General features: G+C 43.2%; 1 protein-coding gene and 1 long non-coding RNA gene across 3 annotated transcripts in view; one reads left to right on the plus strand and one right to left on the minus strand.

Moving 5' to 3' along the window:
• LOC126539614 (uncharacterized) overlaps positions 1–19,519 on the minus strand; it is a 99,727-nt gene that overhangs the window by 41,252 nt on the left and 38,956 nt on the right. The window lies entirely within an intron of this gene.
• The window catches only part of LOC129386932 (uncharacterized), a 69,236-nt gene that overhangs the window by 36,476 nt on the left and 13,241 nt on the right, over positions 1–19,519 (plus strand). Inside the window, exon 4 of one of the 2 annotated variants that reach the window (XR_008614259.2) lies at positions 902–1,152. The exons of the other annotated variant lie outside the window; for it this stretch is intronic. The gene's annotated coding sequence lies outside the window, so the exon portion shown is untranslated. The remainder of the gene's footprint in view (positions 1–901; positions 1,153–19,519) is intronic. 2 annotated transcript variants of the gene reach the window in all.

The following is a 19,519-nucleotide window of genomic DNA, read 5'->3' on the forward strand; positions in this document are numbered from 1 at the left end:
TTTTCCTACACACTTGTATCTCGTTCGTTTAGTGGGGATACCCCGCCAAGCCACAAAGGTCTAGCATTGAACGAATATACAGATGCTCTCGCAGTAGCATCCCACGATGTCTCTTTAATCCCCATTTTACCTTCGTCAACTTTCATGGCTACGGCGCGATTCAGAGAATATACTACTGCAAACAACTTCGCGCAATTATCGTTGTCAACATCTGATTTCTCGCATCTCAATTTTCATTGGAACAACAAATGGTGCTCCACTAGAAAAACTGAAGTAACGATTACGAGACTGCGGTGTCGAGTCCCCCCACTTAACTTTTACTTCCTCAGGTTTGGTCTCGCTATATCACCCCTGGGCCTTTTATTCAATGGGAGTGAAGATCTAGAACACTTCTTTTTGACATGCCGCCGTTTTATTATCCAAAGGAAGAGATCTTTAGAAGAACGCTTCCAAAAGCTTGGCTTGAATTTGACTCTTCCTGTAAATATTTCCTTTGACGATAACGTACTCAGTTGCAGCCACAGGAACGTTAGTGTAGCCCTCTGTATCTTTCTGCGTGAGACATAAAAATGCATGCTATAATTCTTCGTAATGCATATGCTCACAAAATTCTTTTTAAGTAATGCTCAGATAATTGATTATTGACATCTGTAACACTTTCAATTCCATTTGCAAGATACTTATTTCATTTGACCCTAATTTATTAAAATAAAATTTATAACAGTTTCTTCGCCACCTGATTCATGGCCGATCCCCCAGAGTGGGTTGAGCCATTTGACTAGATAACAAAAATAAGAACAAGGCTTCGAAGCGACCCTCTTGTCTCGTACCCGAATGAGTATTGGCTTCACTTTAACTGCTCGTAGTGCTTGGTTTCTTATATAGTGTTTTTTTTTTTCAGGGGCCGGGAATGCCGGTTTTCAGTTGCCGACCAGGGCTCGCCCTAGTCGGCTAGTCGTCCCACTGAGTCGGGGCCCCTGGAGTGTTTTCTTCGCAATGGAGTCAACACCTTGCCCGTGGCGATCGTTCCCACAGACGGTGGATCCACTGGGCTGGCCGAATCAGAAGTTTTCCAGGAGGAGCTGAGCGGTATAACCGAGCACTCCATTGACATCTCGGAGGCAAGGCGTTTCGGCAAGACAGGCATTCTGTGTAAGTCATCTAATGTTCATTGCATCAATGATTTGCTTAACTGGACCAGATTCGCTAGCATTGCGGTTCGTGCTTTCATGCCTCCCCATCTCCCATGCGTGAAGGACATTGTTCATGGGGTACCCGCCGATATCCCTCCTGAGGCACTCTTGAGGCTGCTCCCTCCGGTTGGTGTCGCTTCTGTTTAGAGATGTATTAGGGCAGTGGGTGATAATCGAGTTCCAAGTGAGAGCGTTATCGTCTCGTTCGCCGATTTAACGCGCCCGTCTGGAGTGAAGGCTTGGCCGTATTTGTTTCGCCTACAGAGCCTGACTCCTAGACCACTGCAGTGCCGAAATTGCGGGAGACCTGGGCACAATGCTAATGTCTACGATCTTCAATGAGATGCTATAATTGTGAGCGCTCTCACTCCACATCAGCCTGAGACGTAGATGCATCCGGATGTTGCTTATACGAGGATACTCGTAGTGCTGCAGATAATACCTGCCGCACGCGAGGCCGTGATGCAGGTGATTTAGATCACGGAAAAACATCACTGTTCCCGCGCGGAAGCGATAGCAGCGATTAAAGAGCGTGAAGTCGGTTACGCAGCCACTGCATCCGGTCTGTTCACATCCCTAGAATCCCCAGTTGCATCATGAGCAATTTCTTCCACTGATTCTCATAAATAAAATCCGAAAGATAACTGTCATCAGGATGAGCAGGATGCGTTGAGTTATGCTGTGGAGTCATCTATTTTAGGACCGCCATAGCATCAGTAACAGTTCAATGGAATTGCCACCCTATAACGTTTGGTTATGTTGAGCTTCTTCATGTAGTACACTAAATAATTCCAGATGTTACTTTATTTAAATAATTATGGCCTTCCCCACATCAAAGACTAGCATTTAGTAATTTTCGAACGTGTCGTTTAGATTGCCCAGGTAGGGGCGGTGGGCTGCTAGCATTATTCTCTTAAAAAAATGTATCGTAACGTAACTGTCACTTTTGAACATGTGTGTTCAGGCTGCGACATTTTAGAATTAGATTTTTTGCTGCCTGGTTGCACTTCCTTTACAATGGTATTGTGTATTTCCCAAACGGTGTCAAGAGGTCTGATTACCTGTACTCGCTGTGCCGAAAATATTCAGATGCAAGGCTCCTCGCAGGAGATTTCAATTATCATCATTTTTATTTGGGGACTAACAACGGATGTTTGTGGGAAAAGGTTGCGGAATCGGATGCATGACAACAATTTGCAATGTCAGAATTCAGCTCGAATTTGTTTTCTACGTTGGTGATTCTCTTCTGCGTTAGACCTGACAATCTCGTCTGCTCATATGACTATTTCATCTTGGGACACCTTCGACAATGGAACAAGTGGCGATCACTTACCCATTACTTTTGAAGTTATGTTTTTACATCAGGCTCCTATTGTATGGGAAAAGACAGTTCATTAATTACAAAACTTAAAGAACTGCTATAAAATCAGGTTTATCCGCAATGGCCACTTGTGATGAACAACGGAGAGCTAACTCTGTCGTATCGCTGTTAAATTCTGCTATTCAACCCACTGAGTGGTTTTCAGTTTTGTTTCTTGACTAAATGGCTTCTCTCCATTCCTCCTTTTATAGTCTTTAAAAGCCGCCTTGTACGAAAACAATTGGCTGAGGTTTAAGAGGCAGCTTCAGCTCGGGTGCTCCTATCTGAATACATGTAAAAGGAGAATCCGTTTTTCTAGGCAACCACTGCATCAAATTTGGCGACGTTAGTTGCATTTAAAAGAAAAACTTAAAATCTACTGACTGTTGATATGTAATTTTTTATTTAGGTCGTCAATTCTTATTAACATTTGTCAAAAATTGAAAATTTTCATAAAACGATACAACTCTTAACTAAGCAATGAAAAATGATACCACAATTCTGTGAATCGCATCTACATCTAAAGTGGTCAAAATTGATATGTTACACGGGAATATTAAAAAAGAATTAGAAATATGAAAATACAGCTTTTGCAGAATCCTCGTTATACGACGTAACAAATTCACGTAAGATATAAAATGACATATTTCATTTTATTTCCTTAAAGAGCCCACGAGGGGGTATTACATAAGGGGTGGAATCAGCTAAAAAAACATGAATAACAATGCCGCATGTGTTTATATACAAAAAAGGCTATTTAAATTTTCAACAAATTATGATGCACAGGTGATATCAACGATATGTTGGGGAAGTCCGTTGCAATCTTTAGCTGCACGTGGAAAGAATGAAGCTGCAAAAGTAACAGTTCGGGCACGTGGACGAAAAACTTGAAGGTTGTGGTTGGTGCGGTGAGAAATATACGATGCTGGCATGATGTATAGTGCACGATTGAGTGACGAGTAATAGAACTTGTGGTAAAGTAATAGGCTGGCTATGGGACGGCGAAATGAGAGAGGCGATAAGGCAGATTTAGTTTTCAGAGCTGTAACATTGACGTCATACGAATAAGAAGAATGGATGAACCTTGTAGCACGATTTTGGACTGCTTCTAGATCATTTATGAGGTTAACATGATGCGGGTTCCATATGGCGAATGCATACGTATTCTAGTTTAGGTCGAACGAGTGATTTGTGAGCAAGCAATGTCACGTGATGTGGGGCGAGGCGAAAATGACGTTTAAGAAATCCCACTGTTTTGTTGGCTGATGGTCGAGCGTTAGTGATACGTTCATTCCATGTTAGATCAACTGATAATGTGATGCTTAAGTATTTGAAAGACGATACGGATTCTACGGACTCGTTAGCGATTGTGTATTGAAAAGCATGAATCTTGTGTCGACGGGTAATGGAAAGGAGCTTGCATTTGTTAGTGTTAAGGGTCATGAGCCAATCTTCACACTATTGTTCGCTATGGTTAAGATCCTGCTGGAGGGCTTCTTGATCTATAGTCTTAGTTACTCGGCGGCATAGAATGCAGTCACCAGCAAACATTCGAATTTTGCAAGATACGTGCAGCGGGAGCTTGTTGATACACATAAGAAACAAAATAGGGACGAGAACGAAGCCTTGTGGGATACTTGATGTTACAGGAAGAAGATTGGAGGACTGGTTATTTATGATGACAGATTGAGAGTGATTACTTAACAACGGTTTGATCCACTTAGTAGGTTAGAATGTAGGTTTACCCGAGAGAGTTGTTGTATTAACCGTTGATGTGAAACTTTATCAAATGCCTTAGCATAATCCAGAATAATAGCGTCAATATGAAGGTTAGGGTCCAAGTCAGCATGTAAATCATTGAGAAACATGGCTAGTTGTGTTTCGCATGAATACCCCTTGCGGAACCCGTGCTGGGTTGGATGGAAGAAATTGTTAGCGTCAAAGAAGTGCATAATGTGAGAGTGTATGACATGTTCCATGATATTGCAAGGGATGCTAGTTAGAGGTATGGGACTGTATTTAAGAGGACAATTTTTATCACCTGATTTGTAAAGCGGGACGATCTTTCCCGTTTGCCAGTCTTTAGGAATGAGACCTGTGGAAAGTGCCTAGTGACTGTGAAAATAACAATTTCAAATACACTGCAGTATTGCACTTCGTATTTTTTAGTAGTTTTGAGCTGATTTTAACGGTGCCGGCTGAGAAGGAAAGTTTCATTTTCTCGATTAAGAATGAGGTGCCGCTTGAAGAAAGGGTTATCGCATCCATCGGTGACGTGGTATTAGTAGGTGCTATCCATGAAGCTACCAAATCTAGTGTCATTTGGGGACGCCCAAATAACAGTAACTCCGTACGGCACTGAAGGCAGGTTGTGCTCTTGCATGAAAACTGCTGAAAATGCGGTATTGAAGATGTTAGCACAGTCTATGTCGGAGAATGGTTCATCCGATCCATTAGCGAAAGCAATTGAGGGCGTTGGTGCAGGGTTGATAATGCGCCAAAATTTCTTTGGGTTATCGCATAGCATGCGCAGCAGGTCGGTATTAAAGACTGTTTTTCGTCGGTGATCGCAGTCAAGTATTCTTTTTAGGCTGAGTAGTATTTTTCTGATGCCTCGAGGTTTCGTTTTAGTTTATCAACGCGATAAAGCCGCTTTCCTTTGTTTTCGAGTTTTTTTTAGTGTCTTGAAAAACCAAGATTCAGAACGATTTTCTTTGGCTTACGATAAATAACGATAAATCTTTGTCTTAGGTCCTGTAGTTTGTTCTTAAATATCAACCAGTTGTCGTTAAACGATCTCTAGTTAAAACTGGCTTCGAAGAGTGGGAAAACCTTGCTCAATTCGGAAATAATGGCGTCGTAATTACCTTTGTCATGCAAAGTGATTGCTTTCTTTTCGTGTTTCATGGCGATCGGCGCGGAAGGAAAAATGTGCTTGAATAACTTTACGGTCGCTAACGGGCTCTAAGTACGTAATGGATGATAAACACTCAGGATGAGTGCTCATTCACTTCAGCATGGAATACCAACTAGCCTGGTCTCACACCCTGCCTCAGTATTAAGTCTAAAATGTTGCTGGAATTGCCTACGATGCGTGTTCTGCTGGTTACTAGTTGATTAAGTCAAAGTTCTAAGAAACATAGAGAAAATCTCTCGATTCTACGCTGATTAGTTGTGAGTGAGATTGGTTAAGCCAATCTATTCCTGGGTAGTTAAAATGACCGCAGAGAAGAATATGTGCGTTCGGAAATGATGTCATAAGTTGGTTTAGCATGTAGCTAAGGTCATGGTAAAATTTTGGGTTAGCATGCGAAGGCCTACAACATCGGCCGATTATAACGGAGTGTGGCGAAATACGGCACAGAAGCCACAATATCTCTAAGTCGGATGGGTGGACATGATAATTATGGTCCAGTAGCCCCCTCGTGAACATGTGCGATCGTTTCGATAAACGGATAAATTTGGCAAGTCGGCAACAACTTCAGCGTCAGCGATATCGTTAGTAAGCCAGGTTTTGGTTAGTACCAGCATATTTCTTTTAGATGACGTGACTATGCTTGACAGTAGTTCTCGTTTCGGCATAAAACTGCGAATAGGCAAGGCTACAGAGCACGAAAGAGGGTTGCTGGCTAAGGTATCGGGACGGGTATCTGCTAATTTTGCGAAAGGTGACCGCTATGACGTTTGCCTAACCGTCCGCGATGAGTCATCGTATACACGAAGCATTTTGTTCCGTTGTGTAGCGTCTTATAGTGGAGTGAAAATTTAACACCTTTCGATTTGACGAATGCTACAGGATGACTGCGCGTGGATTGTACAGGACGAGAGAAGTCTTCACCGATGATATAAGATGTGTTCTTTAGTTTACGGGTATTAGAAAGAATAGTGTCTTTAGTTTTGTAGAACGTGAATTTAGGTCTTATGCAGGCGCATGAATGGAATTTCTCCCCTTTCAATGATCTAGCGGCCTCGAAAGGGCGTCTACGTCAGCAGGCGTTTGGTGTGTTGCGACATCACGTACCCGAGCACAAGAGGGTTGGACCCTCCCGCGTGTAGCCATGCGCGGCTTAGCCGTATCCGGGGAAAGGGGTATCCTGGGGGTTGAGCCCGATGCCAGGTGTTCGGACCGTTAAGGTCCCCCGGCGGAGGCAACGCACCTCTCTGTCTTCTGCTTCACGTAGACGGCACTCCCGAACTGACCAACCCGGGGAAAATCGGTAGCTGCCTTTTCCTGTCTTTCTCTCCCTCCAACCTTCGTCCTTCTCTCACTTTCCATCTTTCCTGTCTTCTCCTGGCTTCCCTTACAATTTTTCCATGCAGCAAGGGTAAACATTGAGGGAATAGCCAACCTAGGTCATTTCATATTTGGTTATAGTGATAACATACAGCTGGCGTTTGCACGACCTGTTCTTGCAGTTCCTGTAACGTCCTCTTGTAGGGCTCCACGGTGGGTGGCTGGCGTTATTGCCGAAAAGTACACATTCCTCTATGGCTAGTTCTTTCGCCCCACTCCCTGATCGCCTTCAGAAAAGAGGGCGCACCGATGAAGTATTCTACTTTTTTGGTCGGCAAAAAGAATCTTTCCCCCGTTTCCATGTTATTCATTCCGAACAACGAGATAAACCAGTGCGAACAATTTCACCATTCCTCGTTTCTAAGTCTCTCATCGAAGTTTTGGTACAGTTTATATAGCATCCAGAATAGCAAGCGGGAACCTCCTCTTGGAGCTCCGCCACCAGATACAATATGAAAAGCTACCAAATCTAGTGTCATTTGGGGACGCCCAAATAACAGTAACTCCGTACGGCACTGTGAATACCACCCATGGCGTAGTCCCAGATAATCTCTTGGAGCTGACTGAAGTTGAACTCTTGGAGGGCTTCAGTGAGCAGAACGTCATCAATGTTAAACGAATTTCGATGAGGCGTGACAATAAGGAAATCCAGACCAAACACCTGATACTTTTGGCACAAGTGTTCTGCCCGAGGCCATCGATGCCGGCTTCGTGTTCGGCCATACGTTCCGAATCCCCTGAAATGCTTCAAATGTCAGCTTTTCGGTCATAGTTCACAGAGCTGCCGAGGCCGCCAAACCTGTGCGAAATGCAGTGCTCACGAGCACACACCTGAATCTTGTGAAAGCTCTCTCCGCTGTGTAAACTGTGATGGGGAGCATGCTGCATACTCGCGGTCGTGCCCATCCTAGAAAGAAGAAAAGGAAATTGCAACAATTAAAGTAAAAGAGCACAAAGTTCAAGGAGGCACGCAGGCGCGTATCCATCCTGCCAAAGAACACCTTTGGCGTTGTGACGCGTCAAAGGACAGTGACACAACGGCTTCGGGTGGCTGTCCGGCCCACACGCAGTGTGTCGGTAGCGACACCATCTGCCCCCTCCCCCCGGCGGTTGCAGCTAGCGCTGCTCCACCACCCCAGCAGAAGGGGCCATCGTCCTCCGAGCAGGTGGCCTCAAAGGTCTCGTCTACCGACACGAGGCCTTAACGTCAAACACAGCGCGTGTCGAACGCTTCGCAAGAGGCGATGGACACAACAACGAGCCAGACGGCGCCACTAGTGCCTAAGGAGCGGTGAAGTTCTCGCGATCGCTCCAATAAAAGACAAACCTAGCTTCGCCTAGAAAGGGCGCGTGAGCTAATCTCAGTTTCTTATTAAACACACAGTACCAAACACATTTATCATCATCATCATCATCATCATCATCATCAGCCTGGTTACGCCCACTGCAGGGCAAAGGCCTCTCCCATACTTCTCCAACTGCCCCGGTCATGTACTAATTGTGGCCATGTTGACCCTCCAAACTTCCTAATCTCATCTGCCTACCTAACTTTCTGTCGCCCCCTGCTACGCTTCCCCTCCCTCGGAAACCAGTCCGTAACCCTTAATGACCATCGGTTATCTTCCCTCCTCATTACATGTCCTGCCCATGCCCATTTCTTTTTCTTGATTTCAACTAAGATGTCATTAACGCGCGTTTGTTCCCTCACCCAATCCGCTCTTTTCTTATCCCTTAATGTTACACCTATCATTCTTCTTTCCATAGCTCGTTGCGTCGTCCTCAATTTAAGTAGAACCCTTTTCGTAAGCCTCCGGGTTTCTGCCCCGTACGTGAGTACTGGTAACACACAGCTGTTATAAACTTTTCTCTTGAGGGATAATGGCAACCTGCTGTTCATGATCTACGAATGCCTGCCAAACGCACCCCAGCCCATTCTTATTCTTCTGACTATTTCACTCTCATATCCGGATCAGCAGTCACTACCTGTCCTAAGTAGATGTATTCCCTTACCACTTCCAGTGCCTCGCTACCTATCGTAAACTCCTGTTCCCTTCCGAGACTGTTAAACATTACTTTAGTTTTCTGCAGATTAATTTTTAGTCCCACCCTTCTGCTCTGCCTCTCCAGGTCAGTGAGCATGCATTGCAGCTGGTCCCCTGAGTTACTAAGCAAGGCAATATCATCAGCGAAGCGCAAGTTACTAAGGTATTTTCCATTCACTCTTATCCCCAATTCTTCCCAATCCAGATCTCTGAATACGTCCTGTAAACATGCTGTGAATAGCATTGGAGAGATCGTATCTCCCTGCCTGACGCCTTTCTTTATAGGGATTTATCATAATTATAGGCATTTTTATAGGCATTTATCCTAATAGAAGCACAAATACTATAATTGAATGTTATAGGACTTCATAACCGCGACGACATTATAGAACTATTACGTAAACACAATACAAAGTTCCTGTGGGTTCAGAGACTCATCTCATACCTACGAACACAAATTTTCCTCTTAATTACAGCATTTTCTGAAAAGACCGGAACGAGGATAACGCCTGCGGTGGTGTAGCCATAGTAGCCGACAAGTCTGTAGCTTGCCGTCGCCCTTCAGATGCCCCTCGAGGTAGTGTCAGTTCGGGCCATTCTTTTTATAAGTTGGTCCACTGTACGTTCCATTTATATACCTCCGAACCATAATCTCGAAAAAAAAACACTTTTATAACCTTATTGATCAGCTTGCCGAACCTTACATGCTCTTGGGGGATTTTAACGCCCATAACCGCCGTGACACGATGTGGGGAGACCCACGATGCGACGCCAGAGGTCCACTCATTGAAAATTTCCTTTTAACTTCCGGTGCGGGTCCCTTCAATAAGAAAGAACCGACTTATTATAATCAACATCATAATTCATACTCTTCAATAAACTTGTCGATCGGTTCTGCTTCTATCTTCCCCGATTTATTTAGAAGGGTGTGTAATTAAAAATCCATTTGGAAGTGATCACTTTCCAGTAACTCTAAACCTAGTAACACGAAATCACTCCTCTCCGCATGTCCCTCGCTGGAAACTAGCCGAGGCTAATTGGAAGGAAGAGAGGCCAAATACAAGAAAGAGAGGCCTGGTTCCAGATACTTTTGCAGAACTGCGCCGAAAACAAATGCCTGTCAACAAACAGCACAAATTTCTAGGTGTTATACTTGACTGCAGGCTTGCTTTCATTCCGCTCATAAAAAGTCTTAAAGCACAATGTCCAAAAACAATGAACTCTAAATCCTATCCCATACAACATAGAGTAGCGACAGGAAGTGTTTATTGAATCTTTACAGGAGCCTAATTCGATCACGATTGGACTATGGTGCCATGGTATGTAACTGTGCTGCCCAGAGCGCGCGAAAGACGTTAGACTCTGTCCACCATCAGGGTATCCGCCTGGCCACTGACGCATTTATAATAAGCCCTGTGGAAAGTCTATACGCAGAGTCAGATGAGTGGTCACTCCATTTTCAGAGTACATACATCGGCTTCACCTATTTCCTGAAAGTGCACTGTAATAAGGAGCATCCGTGTCTCCCAACCGTGAAGAGGAAGCTTTAGCTCGGGCCCAACTCCGACACGGCCTATTCAAATACATGTAAAACGCAAAAACGTTCTTTATGAGCCAACCCCTGGACCGATGTTGATGAAATCTGCTGGATTTGAGTGAAAAGTTCAAATTCTAGTGACTGCTGGAAGCGGAATTTCGATTTAGGGCCCGAAATTTTTTTAAAAGATTTTCAAAAATACAAAGCTCTGAAAAATATAGAAGCATGAAGTTTGCAGCTTAATAAGTCTGCATTGAGAACAGATACCGCGGTTCTGTAAACGGCATTCATTAGATCATTCAAAGCGGACAAATTCGATATGTCAATTTGCATCTTACGTGAATTTGTTACGTTGTTTACAGAGGTTCTGCGAAAGCTGTATTTCCATATTACTGAATATTGCTAGATTCACGTGTAGCACGCTAAGTTTGTCCGCTTTTGATGTACTATCATATGCAAATAACAGAATTGTGATATCATTTTTCTTTGCTGAGTTAGTGTTGTAAAGTTGATAGTTTTGTTTCCTGAAAATTCCCAATTTTCGCCAATTTCTAATAAAAAATTGACGCCCTAGATAAAAAATTCGAAAGCAGCAGTCACTAGATTTTAAGCTTTTCTTTTAAATGCAACAAACCTCGCCAAGTTTGGTGCAGTGGTTGCTGAGAAAAACGAATTCTCCTTTTACATGCATTTAGACAGGAGCACCCGAGCTAAAGCTTCCTCTTAACGACTTGACGCGTTCTACAATTTTTCCTAAAAGTCCTTCTATGACACTACCTTTCTCACTGCGTGTGAGAGAACTTAGCGAAGAAATGGATGTCCCAATTCACGAACATCGCCTAATGCCCCCAGGTAAGGTAATACCACCATGGGAGTGGCAGGTGATAGAATGCAACGTATACTTTGTAGCCGTCACAAAGCAGGCTTCTGAGCACGAAATCGCTGTGCATTTCCGTGAACTTCAATCGAAATACTATTGCTCCGAATTCTACACAGACGCGTCAAAGTCGCATGCTGGCGTGTCTTACGCTGCTGTTCGTTCCTCTTTTTCTAAATGTCACGTATTAAACCCCCTACTAAGTGCCTTCCCTGCAGAAGCCTATGCAGTACTGCCTGCGGTAAAACATTCAAATAAATTAAAACTTGAAATCAATAATATTCAGACTCGTTAGGTCTAGTAAAACGTTAATTTCTTCACAAAAGCATAACAATTCTGTTTTCATAGAGCTTTACTCTTACTTGTGGAATAATTATTCATCTCGTGGACATGTGACAATTTGCAGGGTTCCTGGCCATAGATGCATCGAGGGTAAGCCACTGGCAGCGCTTGTAAGACATTGAAACCAATAATCAGCTCCACTTGGTTAAGCCAAACTTCGGTTTCTGGCCCTCGAAGAACTGATGTTCTGTCGACTCAAAATAGGACACACATATGGTACTCACAACTTTCTAGTGACTGGCAACCAACCTCCAACCTGTGGTAGATGTGAGAGGCTCACCGTGCTCCACGTCCTCGCGGAGTGTCGGGAAGCCGAAAGGCAGAGAAGGAAACATTTTCCTCTAGCATACCACTATCGTGTCCCTCTCCATCCCGCTATATTTCTTGATAAAGAACGCCTTTTTGCCACCAAAGCTGTCCTAGCTTTCTTGAACGATGTGGTCGTGCATGTTAATAGCCCAATAGTTTCGTAGCGCATCCTCTCTCCTGAAAATTCAGCTGTGATAGTAGTCCTTGTATAGCAGACGCATTCATGTTCTTGCGCTTCAAGGGCTCTGTTAAGGCAGTAGTGCTTTTGGGTATTTTTAGCCTACGACCAATTTTAGCCTGGGACAATGTATCTTTCGTCTCCTTGGCACGCTTCATAGTCATCTAGTTTTATTACAGGTAGCTCTTGCGCATTTACAGCGACCGTATTTTAGGCACATTTACAGCCCTGTCACATCCATTGTTCGTATTTTATTGTTCCACTTTGAACTCATTACCATTGGCCTGGCGCTCTTTGGTTACACAATATACATCATCATCAATGATTTAAGGGGTGCCTTTTACAGAGACGCGATCTCTGTTTTAGACGCAGCGCTATTAATTTGTTATTATCGTGCTTTCTATTTTTTTACTGTTGAATTTCGAAAATTATTGTAACAAAATTTAGGGCCTTAATCGAAATTTCGCTTCTAACAGTCACGAGAATTTCTTTTTCTCTGAAAGTCAGCAAATTTCATTGAAATTGGTCAAGGGATTATCTCAGAAAAACGTGTTAGCGTTTTACATGTATTTGAATAGGCCGCGTCGGAGTTGAGCTCGAGCTAAAGCTTGCTATTACCTCTTGTAATCCCAGCAATCGTGAACGGAAGGTGTGTTTCGCGTAGTTTTGCAAAGATTATGCCCACAGCCTTTCATTAAAGTTAGGCCACAGTCTTTCACATGCGTTACACACGCTGGCAAACGGGTTGCCCGCGAAGTCGCGGTGAAACCTCCCTCCGCACTTGAGCTTGCCGCCAGCCGAAGGGCGTGGTTCGTCAAACCTTCGTCGTTGGTGCCGTTGCTTAGGTCCACGGCTTCGTCTCTTTCCCATTGTTGTTGTTCGGGCGGGTGAACGACGGCGGCGGTTGCAGTAGCTTCGATCTTGGCACGCTTCCACGCTTGGTTAGCTTCTCTGTAACGTGCTAGCCTATAGCCTCCCTTTGCTCCGGTGTTTCTGCAGGCAACTTTGCCTTTGTTTGAGATTTCACAGCCTGCCGTCTACCTTTATCCACTGGATCATTGGATTCAGCCTGCCGCTTGCGCTGAAGCTCGTGCCACGCAAAGCAATCGAAATGTCCGTGGATGAATATATTTTGTTATAATTCCTGAACGAGCGGTAGATATCATTATATGCGTCTAATGTTTCAACCGAACCAGGGAATTAATAAGTTATATATAGATCCAACAATTCAAGGCATGTGGTTTAATTACAGGCAATAGATATTCGTATTGTAACACCCCAAAGAAAGACCTTCACTAGATTCTGTCGGATAAGTCGGCTGCATAGTTTTTTTTGTTTTGTTTTGCTAAGTTAAAGCGACTTGCGGTGACTTATGCGGTTTCAACAACAATTTTCCTATCCCAGGACTGAGAAACTATATCTGGCTAAAAGTTCACTTTATCACAGCGACGCTGCTAAGGTGGCAGAAAAAAAAGAAAAAAGTTAGATGCTAGTTTGCACGGTTTTATGAAAAAAGTATATGACTCACAAAGTCTATAATGTTTTGAATTGTGGCAATTCTTAAAAGTAATAGGAAGGCAACATCTTGAAATGGCTGTGTAAATTAGTGGTTAAATATTGGTAAAACCTCGTTTCCGGCTTCTTTAGAGTGTTACATGAACCGCCTAAAAAACTTTTCCTCCTCTGTAGAAGGACCATAAATAGCAGACACTTTATATTTACAGTGAATGCAGACGGTGACGTACCAACTATTTCTAGAGGGGGGGGGGGGGGGGGGGGGCAACCGCGAGAGATCTGACATCTCTATTTTCCTATATATATATATATATATATATATATGAACCTGGCAACGTTTAACGCTAGAACGTTATCTAGTGAGGCGAGTCTAGCAATGCTATTGGAGGAATTAGAGGGCAGTAAATGGGATATAATAGGGCTCAGTGAAGTTAGGAGGCCAAAAGAAGCATATACAGTGCTAAAAAGCGGGCACGTCCTCTGCTACCGGGGCTTAGCGGAGAGACGAGAACTAGGAGTCGGATTCCTCATTTTATTTATTTATTTATTTATTCATTCATTCATTTCCTCAAAGGTCTCTGTTGAGACATAACATGAGGGAGTGGGGAGTTAGTGACAAAGATAGATACTACAAATTACAAAGGGATATTTCCCATGAGTCGCTTGAATGCAAGTGGGTCGATGATAGTGGCAACTTCGGCGGGCAGGCCATTCCAGTCTCGTGTTGTGCGCAGAAAAAATGATTGCTGAAAAGTAACGGTATGGGCTTGTGGGGGATATACTGTATTAGAGTGACTGGTGCGGGCAATGCAATGTGCTCTTTTTATGTACGGGTTGTCAAAAGGCAAGGAATGAAAGAAGTTATGAAAAAGGTTAAGACGGGCTATTCTACGGCGTGAGGCTAGAGAGGGTAGGTTTATTTGGGCTTTTAGTGCCGAGATGCTTGAATTGTATGAATAAGTTGACAGGATAAATCGTGTCGCGCGGTTCTGAACCGACTCGAGGGCTTTAATAAGGATATTGTGGTGGGGGTCAAAAATAGCTTTGGCATACTCAAGCTTGGGCCGCACAAAGGTTAGAAAAGCAAGTTGTTTAATAGAGGGAGGAGCGAGGAAAAGGTTACGGCGTAGATAACCTAGAGTACGATTAGCAGAGTTTATTATGTGTTTAACATGACAGGTCGAAGTTAAGTCACGCGAGATGTACACACCAAGATATTTGAATGAATCCGTTGTTGCAATCTGCGTGTTACTGATGCTATAATTAGGGATATCGTAATTACGACGACGATGAATAGACATTAACACGGTTTTAGCTACATTTAATGACATGAGCCAAGCGGTACACCAGTATTGTATGCGCGATAGGTCATTTTGTAACGCCAAATGGTCGCTGGGGTTAGTAACTGCTCGGTAAACCACACAATCATCAGCGAAGAGTCGGATATGAGAAGAAATATTACAAGGTAGGTCATTGATGTATATTAAGAAAAGGAGGGGACCAAGTACGGTACCTTGAGGTACGCCTGAAAGCACGGGTGTTAAGGATGAAGAGTGTGAGTTAGCGTATACGAATTGCTCACGGTTGGTTAAAAACCCTCGAATCCAGCTTAGAACACAAGGATGAATGTTAAGACGCGATAACTTTATTAAGAGACGACCATGAGGGACCTTATCGAATGCTTTTTCGAAATCTAAAAAGAAGTGTCAGTCGGGATGTTACGATCTAGGTTTAAATGTAAGTCGTGCAAGAAAAGAGCAAGTTGAGTGTCACAGGAACAATTATTGCGGAAACCGTGTTGACTTGGGTGAAAAAAATTGACGGATGTTAGGAAGTTAGCAATTTGCGAGTATAAAATATGTTCCATTATTTTACAAGACACGCTTGTTATGGAAATAGGGCGGTAGTTACTCGGTGATGATCGGCTTCCTTTCTTGAGGACTGGGATGAACTTGCCCACCTGCCAGTCATGTGGAATTGAAGCGCTGTTAAGCGATTCCTGGAATATGAGTGATAAAAACAGGCTACACACATGTTTAGTATATTTTAGAACTTTGGCATTGATACCGTCTACTGCTGTGGGTGACGAGTTCTTCAATGATTCAATTACTTTGACAATGCCGATGGGATCGAATGTGATATTTTGCATGAGCGGATATGCGAAGTATGGTGGATCGGGCAAGCCATCAAGTAATTCATTAGTAAAAACTGAACTAAATGTTCTGTTATGAAGATCCGCAGCCTCAGTCTCAGTGATCGGAAGTCCGGAGCTATTCAGAAGTGATATCTCATTCCGCTGATTAGGATTAATAGTTTTCCAAAATCGCTTCGGGTTAGTTTGTAGCATAGCTGGTAAAGTGGTAGAAAGAAACTTGTGTTTAGTTTGAGAGGTTAACTTGTCATATTCTTTCTCGGCTGCGTAATACTTCTGCCATGAGCAAGAAGAATTAGATCGTTTGGCTAATCGAAACAACCGTTCTTTCTTATTATTTACTCGTTTGAGGGATACATTAAACCATGGTGATGTTGTTCTTTCTGTTATTGTAATGGTGGGGATGTAAAGACGTATAAGGCGATGCATCTCTGCGTTGAAAAGCAGCCAGTTCGACTCGAGAGAATTTAGTTGAAAGTTAGCGACGAACGTATCGAAGTACTCAGATAATTCTCGGTTCATGCTGACATAGTCCCCTTTATCATAGAGTGTAAGTGTTTTCCGATTTTTTTTGTTTCTTTAGTACGTTGCAACGAAACGAAATATGTACTGTCAGGTGGTCGCTCAGACCGCGCAATAAGGTGACAGGGGTAAAGTTATCAGGGTGAGTTGTTAATACACGATCTAAAACGTTGGACGAGTCAGCAGTGACGCGTGTTGAGTCAGTGACGAGCTGCGTTAAACCGAATGTAATACACGTGTTTAAGAAGTCACTAGCGGGGCTGCTTTTAGATAATGTAGAGGCAGGTAATAAGAACAGGTAATAATAAGAGGCAGGTAATAATAAGAACATAGCTGCTAATATACAGAAATTCTATAGCCTTAACGAGAGGGTGGCAGGTCTTGTTGTGAAACTTAATAAGAGGTACAAAATGAAGGTTGCACAGGTCTACGCCCCTACATCCAGTCAAGATGACCAGGAAGTCGAAAGCTTCTATGAAGACGTGGAATCGGCGATGGGTAGAGTGAAAACAAAATACACTATACTGATGGGCGACTTCAACGCCAAGGTAGGCATGAAGCAGGCTGGAGACAAAGCAGTGGGGGAATATGGCATAGGCTCTAGGAATAGCAGGGGAGAGTTATTAGTAGAGTTTGCGGAACAGAATAATATGCGGATAATGAATACCTTCTACTGCAAGCGAGATAGCCTAAAATGGACGTGGAGGAGCCCGAACGGCGAGACTAGAAATGAAATAGAATTCATACTGTGCGCTAACCCTGGCATCATAGAAGATCTGAACGTGCTCAGCAAGGTGCGCTGCAGTGACCATAGGAAGGTAAGAACTCGAATTAGCCTAGACCTGAGGAGGGAACGGAAACTGGTACATAAGAAGTCGATCAATGAGCTAGCGGTAAAAGGGAAAATACAGGAATTCCAGATCAAGCTACAGAACAGGTATTCGGCTTTAACTCAGGAACAGGACCTTAGTGTTGAAGCAATGAACGACAATCTTGTGGGCATCATTAAGGAGGGTGCAATAGAAGTCGGCGGTAAGTCCGTTAGACAGGATACCAATAAGCTATCGCAGGAGACGAAAGATCTGATCAAGAAACGCCAATGTATGAAAGCCTCTAACCCTACAGCTAGAATAGAACTGGCAGAACTTTCGAAGTTAATGGACAAGCGTAAGACAGCTGACATAAGGAATTATAATATGGATAGAATTGAACATGCTCTCAGGAACGGAGGAAGCCTAAAAGCAGTGAAGAAGAAACTAGGAATTGGCAAGAATCAGATTTATGCGTTAAGAGACAAAGCTGGCAATATCATTATTAATATGGATGAGATAGTTCAAGTAGCTGAAGAGTTCTATAGAGATTTGTGCAGTACCAGTGGCACCCACGACGATAATGGAAGAGAGAATAGTCTAGAGGAATTCGATATCCCACAGGTAACGCTGGAAGGAGTAAAGAAAGCCTTGGGAGCTATGCAAAGGGGGAAGGCAGCTGGGGAGGATCAGGTAACAGCAGATTTGTTGGGCAGATTGTTCTAGAGAAATTCGCCACCCTGTATACACAATGCCTCATGACCTCGAGCGTACCGGAATCTTGGAAGAACGCTAACATAATCCTAAACCATAGGAAAGGGGACGCCAAAGACTTGAAAAATTATAGACCGATCAGCTTACTGTCAGTTGCCTACGAAGTATTTACTAAGATAATCGCAAATAGAATCAGGAACACCTTAGACTTCTGTCAACCAAAGGACCAGGCAGGATTCCGTAAAGGCTACTCAACAATAGACCATATTCACACTATCAATCAGGTGACAGAGAAATGTGCGGAATATAACCAAACTTTATATATAGCTTTCATTGATTACGAGAAAGCGTTTGATTCAGTCGAAACCTCAGCAGTCATGGAGGCATTGCGGAATCAGGGTGTAGACGAGCCGTATGTAAAAATACTGAAAGATATCTATAGCGGCTCCACAGCCACCGTAGTCCTCCATAAAGAAAGCAACAAAATCCCAATAAAAAAAGGCGTCAGACAGGGAGATACAATCTCTCCAATGCTATTCACAGCGTGTTTACAGGAGGTATTCAGAGACCTGGATTGGGAAGAATTGGGGATAAGAGTTAATGGAGAATACCTTAGTAACTTGCGATTCGCTGATGATATTGCCTTGCTTAGTAATTTGGGGACCAATTGCAATGCATGCTCACTGACCTGGAGAGGCAAAGCCGAAGAGTGGGTCTAAAAATTAATCTGCAGAAAACTAAAGTAATGCTTAACAGTCTCGGAAGAGAACAGCAGTTTACAATAGGTAGTGAGGCACTGGAAGTGGTAAGGGAATACATCTACGTAGGACAGGTAGTGACTGCGGATCCGGATCATGAGACTGAAATAATCAGAAGAAGAAGAATGGGCTGGGGTGCGTTTGGCAGGCGTTCTCAGATCATGAACAGCAGGTTGCCATTATCCCTGAAGAGAAAAGTTTATAACAGCTGTGTCTTACCAGTACTCACGTACGGGGCAGAAACCTGGAGGCTTACGAAAAGGGTTCTACTTAAATTGAGGACGACGCAATGAGCTATGGAAAGAAGAATGATAGGTGTAACGTTAAGGGATAAGGAAAGAGCAGATTGGGTGAGGGAACAAACGCGAGTTAATGATATCTTAGTTGAAATCAAGAAAAAGAAATGGGCATGGGCAGGACACGTAATGAGGAGGGAAGATAACCGATGGTCATTAAGAGTTACGGAATGGATTCCAAGGGAAGGGAAGTGTAGCAGAGGGCGGCAGAAAGTTGGGTGGGTGGATGAGATTAAGAAGTTTGCAGGGACAACATGGCCACAATTAGTACACATGACCGGGGCAGTTGGAGAAGTATGGGAGAGGCCTTTGCACTCCAGTGGGCATAACCAGGCTGATGGTATATATATATATATATATATATATATATATATATATATATATATATATATATATATATATATATATATATATATATATATATATATATATATATATATATGTAATAACTTGAAGAGCCTGGGAATGCGTCTGTCAGTAATACTTAAGAGACCTAGACCTATTTATGAATCACACGTGTTGAACCATGGGGGCCCGTAAATTTATTTGAATTTGCATTTATTTCATGCAACTATGTAAAATCTCAAGATGATGCAGGGACAAAAGGCAATGAATGGCCCA

Source organism: Dermacentor andersoni, chromosome 11 (assembly GCF_023375885.2).
Source record: "Dermacentor andersoni chromosome 11, qqDerAnde1_hic_scaffold, whole genome shotgun sequence".
Taxonomy (NCBI): Eukaryota; Metazoa; Arthropoda; class Arachnida; order Ixodida; family Ixodidae; genus Dermacentor; species Dermacentor andersoni.